Raw genomic sequence first — 14,566 nt, 5'->3', positions numbered from 1 at the left:
TACTGGCACCCTAATAGTACTGTGATGTAACAATGCTTCAGCTTCATGCAACACTCAAAGTATCATATTCATAAGAATAAACTATATGGAAAATGACTAATACAAATGGGAAAAAATACTTTGACTACCAAAGTCAAACAAGCACTGAATTCATCACCCATGTAAAAAATTCTTCAATGGTCAAGTGAGCTATGAAGGTGCTTGTCCAACTTAAAGGTGTGAATGGCCAGAACCATCACACTTTGTGCATTTTAGGCCCAATGGAAGAGGGTGGTCAAAAAGGTTCAAAGTATTTTTAAGATAAATCAAAATGGGAAAGAACAAGACTAGCCATTGACGAGATGGGGGTCAGATACTGGAATGACTAAACAATTATCATCATTGTCATGATCTTAGTACTTTTAAAAAATTTTCCTGGAGCCAATATATTTTTTTTTTGCTGTATTCTCTGAGTAAAATCCATGTTTGTCATATCAGAGAATCTCTGGGTAATTTTAATTACACAATTGGAAGCGTTATTCTAAAATAGAAATTTCTATTGTCTTTGTTTCATTTTTTGTCACTGTGCTGTTTTGTTTTTCATGGCTATTGCCATTTTGTTTTTTGGTTGCTATCACTCAATAATTAAAACAATTGGTCCTTCTTATATGCATCACAGTAAAAGTAAATCCATACCTCAGAAAATTGGGTTGTATGTTCTTTTAATTTTCCTGCTTGGTTCAGATTGTTGAGGTAAATCTACTGTGGTTGATACATAATTGAAAGAGTTTGGACTAGGTGATTCTACAAGGCATTTTGAGGAACTTGTCCTTGTTCATTGGCTTTCATAATGAAGTGTGTAGTGTACATCAAGTTGTCATCTACTTGTAGTTGGACTTATGTTAAGCGTTTCAATTCTGCAGGAGCAAAATGTCCCTTTGACTTGGAGCAGAACTGAAATCAGCCATCAGTGGCTCCCTAAATTATTAAAGAGGTGGCTGATTTTAACTTAATCCCTTATGTGGGTCCTGATGCACAGGTTGAGAAACACATATACAGCATGTAAGTGAGATTTCACCTAGACTTGTGAAAATTACACTTCTCACTCCTGAGAGAGAGGTTATTTTTTTACCAAGTCTTTTGTGGTTTTGCTGAGATATAAAATATTACAATATAAGCTAGAAGTGGTCAGATCTATACAAGCCTGGGAATCTCCTACCTTGATAAAACAAATACAGAGATTTCAGTTTGCCAATTATTATAGAAAATTTACCAAGCACTTTAGTACTATTATTGCCCCTGTCATATCCAATTATTTTTGCAACCATGTAGTACAAGAGGCCTTGTTGCAATTAGATACATTTTTCATTTCAGTGCCAATCCATTGTCACCCTAACTATTCTCTTCCTTATGAATTTGAGTTTGGATGGGAGCACTAGATTCCCAAATGCCAGTAAATCACATTCTTGGGCCTTTTTTCCCTCTTGGAAGCCAATATTTACAGAATAATAAAAATTATGACATAGCGGACAGAGCATCTGGGTCATCAAACCTGTAGTAGAAGAAGGGTATCACTGGCTTGAAAGGTCTAAACAGTCTTTGTTCATTTTATTCAGTTACCGTATAAATCTGGTATAGTATATGTTAAGATCACCCAAGAGAAAACAAATGGTCAGAAATGATTTGGGTGATGGAAAAAATGACCAGAAGATGGAAGGAGTTAATGCTCAGGAAATTAGGTGAAGTAAAAAAAAAAAAGAAACACCAGAACCATCAAAACTAAAATGTAAAACCGAAGTTTTTGGCTAAAGATATTTATAAAGTCTAACTTGACTATTTGCCCCAAAATACATTATTTGTCCATTTTTGTTTTGCCGTTAATCCAATACTTGGATGGCTAAAGCTCTGCATTGCCATTTCTTATAGGTGGAACAAGATGACCTAAGATGTCACTTGACTTCTACATCACATGACTGCCACTGAGCAGAACAACCTGACTGCAACCATGTAAAGAGAATCATAAAATAGTAATAGTCTTATGAAAAACAAAATGGCATTACTAGAATAATGCTAAAATTAATAAGCAAGCTAAAATAAATAGGCTCAAATTACCAAAGCAATTTAGATTGAATCAGGGATGTGACTGTGGATATGTTACGGATAAAAACAGAAATTGGATAAACCTAGCATTACAGAGGTAGCGCTCACATTATCCAAAGAGATTACCTGGGTAAAGTTAGAAACTCATATGTTATTCCAGCATTACCCAGGTCTGCTGGATAATGCAAGCTTTACCTGGGTAATGCTAGGTTTATCCAATGTTCAGACTTTACCCATAACAGATATATCACATGCCACCTGTCAAGAACATTAGTCTCTTTTATCTAGATGTTTAAACTTTTTTCCTATTGATTATTTAAAGACCTGCAGGCCAAGGAGTCTATCCAGTAGAATGTTATAAAAAATCTGTTAAATTAACTAACCCTATCTGTGTTCATTAAAACCAGAGTGGGACATTTCTAATCTTAAACACTGCGGCAGATATTGATATGTTCAATAAGGTTTTGCCAAAATTTCTTAAAAAACAGAATAGGGAAAGTGTTTCAATTTATCATTCTGATCAATGTTCTGTGCAGCTGCCTGTGAAGAACTACTTAGCTAAAATGGGCCAGTAGGGGATTGGGAGGTCTTTTGGCCTGGGACGCCTACAGATTTAGTTTTTTTTCTTCCAGATTAAGGGGAGTTTTGAAAATGTTTTCTGGCCAACTGACCTTATCATCTGCCTTTCATTTAGAGACTTAAAAAAATTATTCTATATTTACGGACTATACGTCTATTAATTATAGACCTGCCTTATGTAAGTATGCATTATTTATCTTTTGTAAACTGTTTATTCATTATTATTATTATTATCTAATTTTAACTTGTAGATTTCTTTGCTTCTAAATACCTCTTTAACATCTTGTAAAATACTGTGAGCTTTATATGAAAATGTGCTATAGAAATAAATGTTTCCCACCATTACCATCAAATCTCCTGCATATGGTCAATGTAATATGCCGTATATTACAGCCAAAAAACAGCTCTCTGAGAGTCATGATTTGATTGAAATAAGAAGGCCAAAATCAGAAAAACATTTGTCACTTAGGATATTTTTCATTGCCATGAAATCCACCACCAGCTATTTGCTTAACAACCAGTGATTTGGGAAATTATTATTAGACATGAACAAAAAGTATCTCTTTATGTAAAAGACACAGTATTTTAGATTATTTAATTCAGGTAATCAGTTTTCTTGAAACATTTTATAGCTGATATATAGAAATTATAGTAATTCACCATTTAAAAGCATGTTATATTCTAATGCCTTTTTTGTTTACGATGTAAACTGATTTTTCTGGAAGTAACTGTTAATAGTGTTTTAGCAAAAAATACACGTTTAGCATGTTTTGAGCATACAACTGGATAACAGACATGTGGATTATTTGAAACAAGTAAAGTGAGATATTTTTTCTTTTTTCCATGGGCATTTTAAACACTGTTTGCCTTTAAACAGCAGGGGCCTCCATTAGAGTCAATTAAATGATGAACTTTTTTCTCTCGTTCTGCAAGAAAACATGAGATTAAATTTTTTTCTCTGCCATCACTACAAACTCTATAGGGTAAGTAACATATAAAAATATTTTTTGAGTGCTCTGTTCCTTTAAGGGATCTGTAGCTTGAGAATTCACTTACATTTTGAACAAATGTGTTATGAGTATAAGTTTCATTTCTGTTACTGCATGTAAAGATGCAGCTTTTACTAAAAGAAACTGCCTTTCCTAATGTTTCCTTGTCATCTGCTGTAGAAATTATTATATCTAGCTGCAATAACAAACCTGGTAATTATTACAAAATATACAAGACTTTTTAACTCAGAGACATTGTTGGAAACAAGAGCAAAACATAATCAAACTCAGTATCAATCTGTAAATTAAGCACTGCAAACCTTTATCAATTTAGACTATCCAAAATTTATTCATGTAAAGACTTTACTTCTGAATGATGTTGTTTGGCACCAGCTTCTCTAAGTCATGTTTTAGGACTGCCCAAATTTTCTTGAAATAAAATATTTCCTTGTTTAACAGGCAGTTGTAAATATAAAATGATCTCTAATCTTATGTACTATGGGGCATTAGTACTTAATAAAGAATCTATTTTGATAACTTACATTACACTGCTTGCACAATGTGTTATTGTCCTGAACTAAAAAAATCCTAACCCTCCAGCAATAACACAACAAGAAAATGTTGTATAATTTAATTTAAAATTAACCTTACAAGAAACAGTCTCAAAATTCTGAGTTTGTCAGGTATTTTTTAATGTTGTTTTAGGTGTGCTGAACTATTGTTAATCTTTTAAATATTTCACTATTGATTTTGTGGTATTTCTTTCTTTCTTTGTTCTCTAAATGGATAGAGGAAGGGCTTCTGATCTAACCTGAACAGAATGCAGTGTTGTATGTGATATTTATCCAGAATTTATTCAAACTAAAAAAATCCTTACAAATATATAAAAGCTTAAGATTATTTAAAAGTGCAGCTACATTAAAGGGTATATATGCAGTACAGATTATATGGACATACAATGCCTACAAAAAATATCCACTCTCTTAAGTTTTTACATTGTATTGTTATAGTGTGAGCAGTATTGGTCCTGGAGGGCTCCAAGTTATTGTTCCAATCCTATTTACTTAATGAGAAGTCAATTATTAGTGATAAAACACATATTCTTCATTTTAGTTGTTTTGTTTCTTAAGATTTTTAACCCTTCATTGCTCATGTTACTCTTAAACAGATGCATTCACTGTTTTACATGACTCCTTATTAACAATAAGGTGTCCACGATTAAGGCAGTTCTCTATTTAACTTGTGTGTATTCATCATGAACTCTCTGGTTTAATAAAATATTCAGAAGGAAACAGAAGACAAAAAAGTGAAGGACTGAGAATTACTCATCTGTTTTAGGTTTTAAATCATTTGGGTGATATCCTTGGAAAGGAAAGAAACTACAATATAAGAATGACCTGACATTGCAGAGCTAAACACTAACAAGCCATAAGATTAGATTTTTCATTGGTAAGGATTGTTTTCTAATTAAGCAACAAGGTTAGAACAAAAATTTGCAACCACTGTGGCCCTCCAGGACTGATGATGCTCTTTCCTGTTATACAACATTGAATCACCGTAGAATTTAATTTGGCTCTTCAGATACTGATCAATAGAAAAAGGCTAAGTGGTTAAATTAATTACAAATATAAAACACAAAATAATTGATCATATCAGTATTCACCCCCTTTAACATGACACACCTAACTCATAAAGGGTACAGCCAATCAGTTTTAGATGTTTCATAATTAGTTAAATGAAGATCATCTGTCTGGGGTATTCACTGATTTTAGTATAAATGCTCACTAATACTTATCTGTGGTGGATCAGTATTGTGGCCTAACCTTCACAAAGAAAGAAAGAAAGAAAAAGAAAGAAAGAAAGAAAGAAAGAAAGAAAGAAAGAAAGAAAGAAAGAAAGAAAGAAAGAAAGAACACACACACGCAAACACACACACCCTCTCTCTCCAAGTAAGTCACTGAATATCCTTAGGAGTCCAGTTAATCCAGTCATTAAAAATTGGAGAGTATGGCACAGCTCTAAATCTGCATAGTGTAGGCCATCCACAATATCTGAATGGTTATACAAGAAGAGGGCTAGTGAGGGAGGCTGCCAGAAACTTATGATAACTCCAAAGGAACTATAAACTACGGTGACTGAAACTGGAGATGTGCATACAACTGTTTCACCACAACCGAAAATAAAATGCACATGACACCTTAACTAAAGTGATCCAGAAGGCACATAGAGACTCTGAAGTCAATATGATGAAGGTTCTATAGTCTGATGAGATTGATATTGAGTTTTTCGGTCATGTGAATAAATGTCATGTTTGATGTATGCATTATCGAAAACACACAATCTTTACCACAAAGCATGATGGTGGAAGTATCATGCTATGGAGATGGTTCTCTGCAGTTGGCCCTGAAAGGTTTGTGAGGGTACAGGGTAAAATGAATACAGCACAATACAGGGAAATCCTGGAAATAAACCTAAGATAGACTGCAAGTAACCTGCACCTTTTGAGAAAAGCATAGAGCCAAGGGTACACAGAAGTGGCTTAAAAACAACAATATTTATGTGCTATAAAGCAAGTAATTTTACTGTGGAGATTTGATTCAAAAACAGTTTGTAATAATCTGTATATGCAGATTAATTAAAAAACATATACATGCATAGGGGGAGGAAGTTTTGAAAGCATGAAGTGTGAGAGTCAATCCGTAATGAACTGAGAATAATGGCTGAGTGTTAAGAGCAGCAGGACAGTGGTCATAAATCTCAGAGCAGACTAATTAGAAAGAACAGATTTCAAGTAATCAGGCATAGCCAAAGCAGGGGAGGGTCTGCCAACAAAGTTTTTAGAGCAGACAAGCTTCAATGAATTGGAATAAGCAATTATGTAAAAAATGCGCTAACATTGTGTGGGGAATTTTAGAATTCCCAATTTGACTGATTAGCAAGCTGGATGGACCCTACTAAATTAACGTTCTTGCAAACACACAGCTTCTGATACACAAATATTACTGGAACACCAAGACAGGTCTCTAATGAGCTTCATATCATAACTTGGAATTTGTTCACAGGGTCTCAAAAGATTCATCAGCTAACAGTAAACTTTAGTAAACTTCTGAATGACAAAGAACCATATTCTAGGGAAATGTATTTGTGTTCTAATGGCACTATAGGATTCCAGATGTCAACATTAGAACAGCCTGCAAGGCAGTTCTTCAATGTATTTCTTCTGATGTCCAAGTTACATTGTTCTTTATGCTTCTGAAATGACTTTCATCAGATCAATAAAGTTTCCAATTGTTGTGCCTAACATATGCAAACAGTTAATTTAATTGGAAAATCCCCAGTTCATTGCAATCATTTATATGGATAATGAGTATTAGCTGTTTCCCCTTATATAAAAAGCAAAATCAATAAAGCACATTCAGCACCTCTAGTGTACATTAGTAGCACCATTTTCTAACATTTGGATTGCCTGTGTTACCTACAACCTTCTAATATCTGGTATATTAACTAGAAATAATATAACACAGGAAGCTGCAGCCTATTCTGGACAACAATAGGCAACTGTGGACCAGTCCATTGTAGAGCTGAATCGTACATCAGGGCCAGTTTGAAACAGCCATTTAACCTGCTCTATAGATATGATGATACTTCATCTGCATAGCAGCAATGTTAACCACTACATTGTTGTGATTTTATCATTTTGGACATCAGAGAATAGCACTGTATGCATTTTTTAAAATTTTTCTCAAATTTATGATTAGTTTTACTTCGGTGTTTAAGAATTCATGTTTACAGTAGTTGTTGTCCTCTGGCTCAGATTACTAGTTACTCTGATCTTTTGTTACCAAGTGTTGTGATTAATCAATTACGAGTGAGGGGAAAACACAAGGACCAGTAAATGAAAGCACTGCCTGCGCTGGTCAGAACTAGAAAGACAAAAAGCACCATGGCAAAACCTAAAACTCAAAACAAAACTTGTGAACCTGTTAAACAAAGACAAAGTTCTGATTGTCCAAAATTTCTTTCCCCATCTCTCTAGCCAACTGTGTGTTTAATTGTTAGAATCTAGATACTTAAACAAAGAATCATCGGTGCTACCATCCATAAATACGTATCAGTAAATGACAACATTCTTGTTGAGTGTGGCAAACATGTTACAACAATAACACACTGTTGCTAATGCAAAGGCAAACATAACCACTGAAGAATAACACAAAATGGTGGCTTCTGTAATTCAAAATTAAGTGCAAAATGGCGGTGCATTGAAAAATAATCATTACATGCACTACTCATGATAACTAGTACTCAGTCTATTTAGACAACATTGTTGTCTACTTGCCCAACTGGGAGACAATTTCAGCAAGATTTCCAAACTGACTTATGCATTTATCTTCCTGAAAAAACAAAATTCTGTGAGGCAGTTTCTTGGGATATGCAAGTGGACATGATATAATTAGGGAATTCAAAAAATCAGGCAATTTCATTGTGGGCCAAATATAAATGAAGGAAGTAACTATAGTGATTTTAATACTGTAATAATGCTATTAAAAATATGAATCTTACAGATCATCATCTATCAATAAGCTGACAAGCAAATGGGCATCAAAAACAGTTATGTGAAACCCAGACAGACAAAAGCCACTGTGTGTTGAGCTCCCTGCTTAGAACACCAGAATCAGCTTACAATTCTTCTTAAAGAGAAATCCTAAAAAATACTTGTGGCACTATTGACATACATATATTTGAGAGAACGATGCATCCAAAAATCTAAATGAGTTATGAGGAAGAAAAACACAGCAGGCTAAAAAAATGGGTGTTACAGTCAGCCATGTAAGACTTGCTAGTTACAACTTTACCCTTATTACTGAGCATGCCTCCCTTCAGCACATGGGAAGAAAGAGAGCGAGAATAAGCCAAACAGTGGCCTCATGGTTTTGATCTGCCTAGCAGTTCCATTACAAAATACCAAATTCTTCATCCTATGCGAAAAGCCACTGGACTAATCAATTTCTGTGTTAAACAGGAGTAATTGTCACATTTTGCCCATTGCATCAATACAGACTCCCTAGGTTCTGTGAGAATACAAGAAGGGATGTCCATTTAGATCTGTAGGTCCATCAAAGTCTATTCTTCTTTCTTTACAAAAAGGACCAGGACACATACTTGTTAGAGCAACCCAATTTAGTCAGCTGGACAACAAGGAGGAAAAGTATTATAGAGTAGGTGAACTGGGACAGCTCCAAGGATGTCCTGCAAGCATGATTAATTAAAAAAATGGATAGTAAAGGTGCATGTACTCAAGCCAAAATTTTATCCTGCCAAAAAACCTGACATTAGAATTTCCACAGGTATAATTGTATAGAAAGCAACACACAAGTTTAATTAACACTACCAACACACTCTCAAAAATCTCGAACTTTTTATTTGCAAAAAGTGAGCATGACTGCTTAAAAACTAAGAGTTTAGTTGTTCCCTCTTGTCAAGTACCCCATACAAGGTGCACTGTTTGAATTCCTGTGTGTTGTTTCTATTGCATTAAGGCTTTTCTAAAATCCCTTTCCAAGACATGATGCACTATCAATAGGTGTTCATCTCTAAACAATGTATAGACTGTAGATCAATAGCTGGATCAAACCTCAGAGCGAGCTCTGTACATTCATTTTAAATGTTAATGAAATGAGCTGAAAAGGTCAAATGATTACATCAGTAAGATTCAAATTATAAAGTCAAAAACTAATTTAAAAAACAGGCTGTTTTCTAAACAATTAGTCGGCAACGCTCCACTACTGGCTCTGCACAAAGTCTGGTATGTGGTGCCCCCTAGTGTTCCAATAAAAAAAAAACATATTTGTAACATAAAATCAAGATATATAGGTAGTTTTTAATGGATTGACTTTGTTGAGATCACTGTACTAAAATAGAAATTATTGTAAAATCCTAAAACATAAAGCATAAAAGACATATACATGGCAGCAGCAGCAAAAGTTTGAATACTGTAAAATAAATTTATTAGTTCCCTGCTGTTATGGCTTTTCAATTTCAAAGCAAATGCCCTTCCACTAGTTTTAAGGATAGGAAAGACCACCAGTCGTGGCACAGAAGACATACCTGCGCATTGTTTATAGGGCCATAATTGTTACATGTACAAGAGGCAGTAGAATTTTTACTTGGATGTGCTAATCAACATGCCACACATCATTGGAGGATGCTGGGTGCATGAAGCAGTTTCACATAATACAATTCTTTTCTGACATGTCTTAATGGCCAGAATATTGTGAAATTCACTAATACAAACAAAAACTGGTGAAATTTCCTTTAAATTCAAGGTGGAGGAAAAGACTCATACATCCCTTTTATTACACTACTTTATTTCATTATAGGGTTGCAGAAAGCTAAAAGAAAGGTGGCTTATGATAGGACACAGAAGTCCTCTCTGGTGTCTGTTCACTCACCCGCTGAAATAATGTGGCAATTTGCATTCAGATGCCCAGGAAAGCTGCTGTTCTTCAGAAAAAAAATAAATCCCAGTAGGAAATGTCCATCATTTATTTTCTTTGGGTTTCAAAGATTTGAGTCAACTCAAGAAATTATTATCAACTGAAGAAATGGTCTGATGTTCACACCCACCAGCGCTAAGGCGATCACACCTGTGATGCCCACGGTTATATGTATATGATTACAGTATATGTTGGAAAGTCCGAATTCTGCTAATTATCCTCATGCACGTCTTATATCACCTTTTTTTTTAATGGATCAGTCTTCCAGTGGCATCAGTCTGTGCTTCTACTGGATTTTTGCTGCATTGCTATTGCTGCTTATTTGTGCCACACCACTCCGTCCGCCTCACCTTCTCCGCTGCGCTGCTTTAATGTGCTCTACTACTGTCATATAAGTATTGGCTTGTGATAAATCCATCCATATTAAAAAGTTTGTCCAGAGAAAATGGTCAGACTGGAACATCCTAAAAGACACTGGTATTGTGCAGCACCTGAAATATTTACATTGCGGGTCAGATTGCTGCCACCTCCAGGCTTCAAATGGAGAGTTCACTGGCAGCATTTGTTCAGATATATGCTGTCCTACTCATGGCTTTGGAAATAAGTATGTCAATGTGCCAAATTTGCAATATGCTAAAATAAATTCTTGTTATGGATCTGTGCACAACAAACTCTCATTAGCTAATATTGCTTTGTTTAACGCAAGATCTCTTAAAATACAAAGCATTGGTGCTATCAGAAATCATTACAGACTCCAACCTTGATGTGCTATGCTTAAAAGAAACTTGACAAAAACCAAAAACATTTACATCTCTTACAGAGGTGACACCATCCAGATACATTTACTTCACAGAGGCTTACGGCTCAAGACAAGGTAGTGGGGTCGTAGTAATTGTTAGATCTGAGTTAAACATCAAAAGAATCACAATTGACAGTTCATTGTCTTTTGAGTGTCTGGCCCTTAAACTCTATCATCCCCAAAATACAATGGGTCTTTCATCTCTGATCCAACTGAATTATTAACCCACTTACGTTCCCTTTCCCAGGGAGTCATTCTTCTTGGTGATTTCAACATCCATATTGACATTCCTATATATAAACTGAGGAATGAATTCCTGTCCTTGCTGGACTGTTTTAAGTTGGTGCAACATGTTGATTTTCCTACTCACTCTGGTGGTCATATATTGGACCTGATCTGTACATCTGGCTTATCTGTTGACAACATAGCAGTGATTTGAGACTCTGATCACAAAGCAGTACTTTTCACTGTCTTTTTACCTCTCCCTCCTTTTACCTGTAATGATACATTTCTTTCAGAATCCTTAAAAATATTTGTCTTCTGTCCTTGCTGGATACATTTCTGATCTTTGTTTGTCTTCTGGAGACTCTGACTTTCATTCACTTCTAATGACAAACATGTTAGGTAAACTAGACAGTGATAATTTTATGTGATATTGTTTATACACATACCAGACAAAATAAGCCCTTCAGTTCCCAAAGACCTTACAAAAAGCAGGACAAACTCTATGAAACCTACTAAAGAGCAGCTTGCCAGCCAGACCACTCTTCTGGGCTGTCTGGAATATACTATACCACAGGCTAGTATAGATGACTTTGATGTAATTTAGCAAATGTGTGATGCTAGATATTTGGTAAGTGATGTTAATTCCATCCACTCCCGGGCACGTTTTTCTATGAAGCAGCAACATCAAGTACCACTGCAGGATGCCAATAAACAAAAGAGAATGGTTAGTGGCAGCTAATTATAATGACTACTACAATTATCAAAAAGCTTTATGAACAGCAGCAGCTCTACTGAGAAAGTGCTATTTTAGAAGTCTCGGCTTTGATTTAACCACTGTTACTAAATAGGTTTCTCTAACACCATAGAGGAATTGCTCTGGAGTTCAGAACTCTAATAGCTAAAATCTCTGTTATTAACTGTAATTTTATTCATTGTTTAGAGCTAAAGCTTGTCTTCATCTTGAGTTTGGAATGTGTGCCCGGAGGTACAGAATTTACAGCTTTATATTTGAAAAAGATTATTTTAGTATTTGTCCTAAACTTAACTGGAAGCCAATGTCACTGGACTGGACTGTTCTTTCTAGTTGATTTTAGACCTAGACAAGATCCAATGAAGCACCACGTTAGAGACTATATACTAAAAAATAATGTAGAGCTCAGTAAAAAATTTGTAGAAGTATATAACTCTTGTACACCAAGCACACACAATGCCTGCATTGCTTAAGAAGAAAACTACAACTTATCAGGATTAATAAATATAAAACCATTAGAGAGTTAAGAATTAATCAGACCTATATTCTCACTGCCCCAACACTTTATGAGCTGCGGTGAAGGAAGATGGAAGGGTTTGAAAGTGTGAACAGGCATTTCTAAGGTCCAACATTCCCCCATTCTTTAAAGGTGCTTAGACAAATGTCAAGCAGGAAAACTTATGTCAATACCATGTGTAAGCAACTAAAGCAGAATAATACTTGTCTTTTCAATCTCCTAACATTAGAAACAAAGAAGTCCATATCTAGTGAGCAAACATCTGAGACATCTGGGGTTAAGCTACTCCTAATACAACACAGGCAATCAATCTGGAGGTGTCCCATATTGCCTGGCTCTTTAATATTTATGGAAGCTTCAGGGCTATAATGGTGTTAGGGCTACCAAAATGTACTGTGTCCTAGTGGCAACAGAAGTTGGTCAATCAGCCCCAGATTTAATTCAGACCTATTCAGAAACTATCAACGGAGGGAGGTTTAAAACAGCCTAGTGTAAAGTCGGGCGTTTAGACACTGCTATAATCCCCTGACTGATCACAGAAGAAGGCTCCACACTCACACTCTCACACACACACACATGCACAGAAAACTGGAGGACTGAAAGAAAAGAAAGACAAACCACAGGGCTTGGTTTTGTTCTCTTTATTTGGACTGTTTTTACTTCTTTTGTCTATATATCTATCCCATCTCATCTTATTTTCTGAAACTATTTATCCTTTTAAGGGGCCCCATGGCAGCCAGTCAAGCAGGTTTGCCCAGACGTCCTTGTCCCCAGCTACATATTTCAGCTCTTTCTGGGTAATTTCCAGGCATTCCCACGCCAGCCAAGATATACAGTCCCTCTGTGGTTTCATGGGTCTCTGGGTAGTGGGGCATGCTTGGAGCAGCTCTAGGGGCAACATTATAGCATGTCCAAGCAACCTCTTGATGTAAAGGAGCAGTGACTCACCCTGTCATTGAGTGAGAGTCAGACACCCAGTGAAGAAACCTCATTTCTATTGCTTGCACTCACCATTACACACAGCTCATGACCATTGGTGAGGACAGAAATGTAGATTGGCCACTACTCCAATCCACTTGTCAATCTCACGTTCCCTATTTCCATTACTTGAGAACAAGATCCCAAGTTACCTGAACTCATCTTGCGAGAATAATCCACTCTTTTTCAACAGACAACCATGACCATAGACTTAGAGGAGGTGCTGATCCTCATCCCAACCACTTCATAATTATCAGCCAATTTTTTGAGTACATGCTGTAGGTCACAGTTTGGCAAAGAGGACAACATGATCTACATAAAGCAACAATGTTGCCCCTAGCATTCCCACTACAGCCCATCCGCTGAAAAAAAATAAACAAAACAGAATTGCTGACAAGACACAGTCTTGATGGAGTCCAAAACCCAGAGTAAGTGAAATTAACACAGTTCTCACTATCTTCTTCTTCTTTCGGCTGCTCCCGTTAGGGGTTACCACAGCGGATCATCTTCTTCCTTATCTTTCTGTCCTTTTCATCTTGTTCTGTTACACCCATCACCTGCATGTCCTCTCTCACCACATCCATAAACCTTCACTTAGGCCTTCCTCTTTTCCTCTTCCCTGGCAGCTCTATCCTTAGCATCCATCTCCATATATACTCAGCATCTCTCCTCTGCACATGTCCAAACCAACACAATTTCGTCTCTCTGACTTTGTCTCCCAACCGTCCAACTTGAGCTGACCCTCTAATGTACTCATTTCTAATCCTATCCATCCTCGTCACACCCAATGCAAATCTTAGCATCTTTAACTCTGCCACCTCCAGCTCTGTCTCCTGCTTTCTGGTCAGTGCCACCATCTCCAACCCATATAACATAGCTGGTCTCACTACCGTCCTGTAGACCTTCCGTTTCACTCTTGCTGATACCTGTCTGTCACAAATTATTCCTGACACTCTTCTCCACCCATTCCACCCTGCCTGCACTCTCTTTTTCACCTCTCTTCCACAATCCCCATTACTGTTGATCCCAAGTATTTAAACTCATCCACCTTTGCCAACTCTACTCCTTGAATCCTCACCATTCCACTGACCTCCCTCTCATTTACACACATGTATTCTGTCTTGTTCCTACTGTCCTTCATTCCTCTCCTCTCTA

This window comes from Erpetoichthys calabaricus, chromosome 3, assembly GCF_900747795.2.
Source record: "Erpetoichthys calabaricus chromosome 3, fErpCal1.3, whole genome shotgun sequence".
Taxonomy (NCBI): Eukaryota; Metazoa; Chordata; class Cladistia; order Polypteriformes; family Polypteridae; genus Erpetoichthys; species Erpetoichthys calabaricus.
This window is presented reverse-complemented; position numbering follows the sequence as displayed.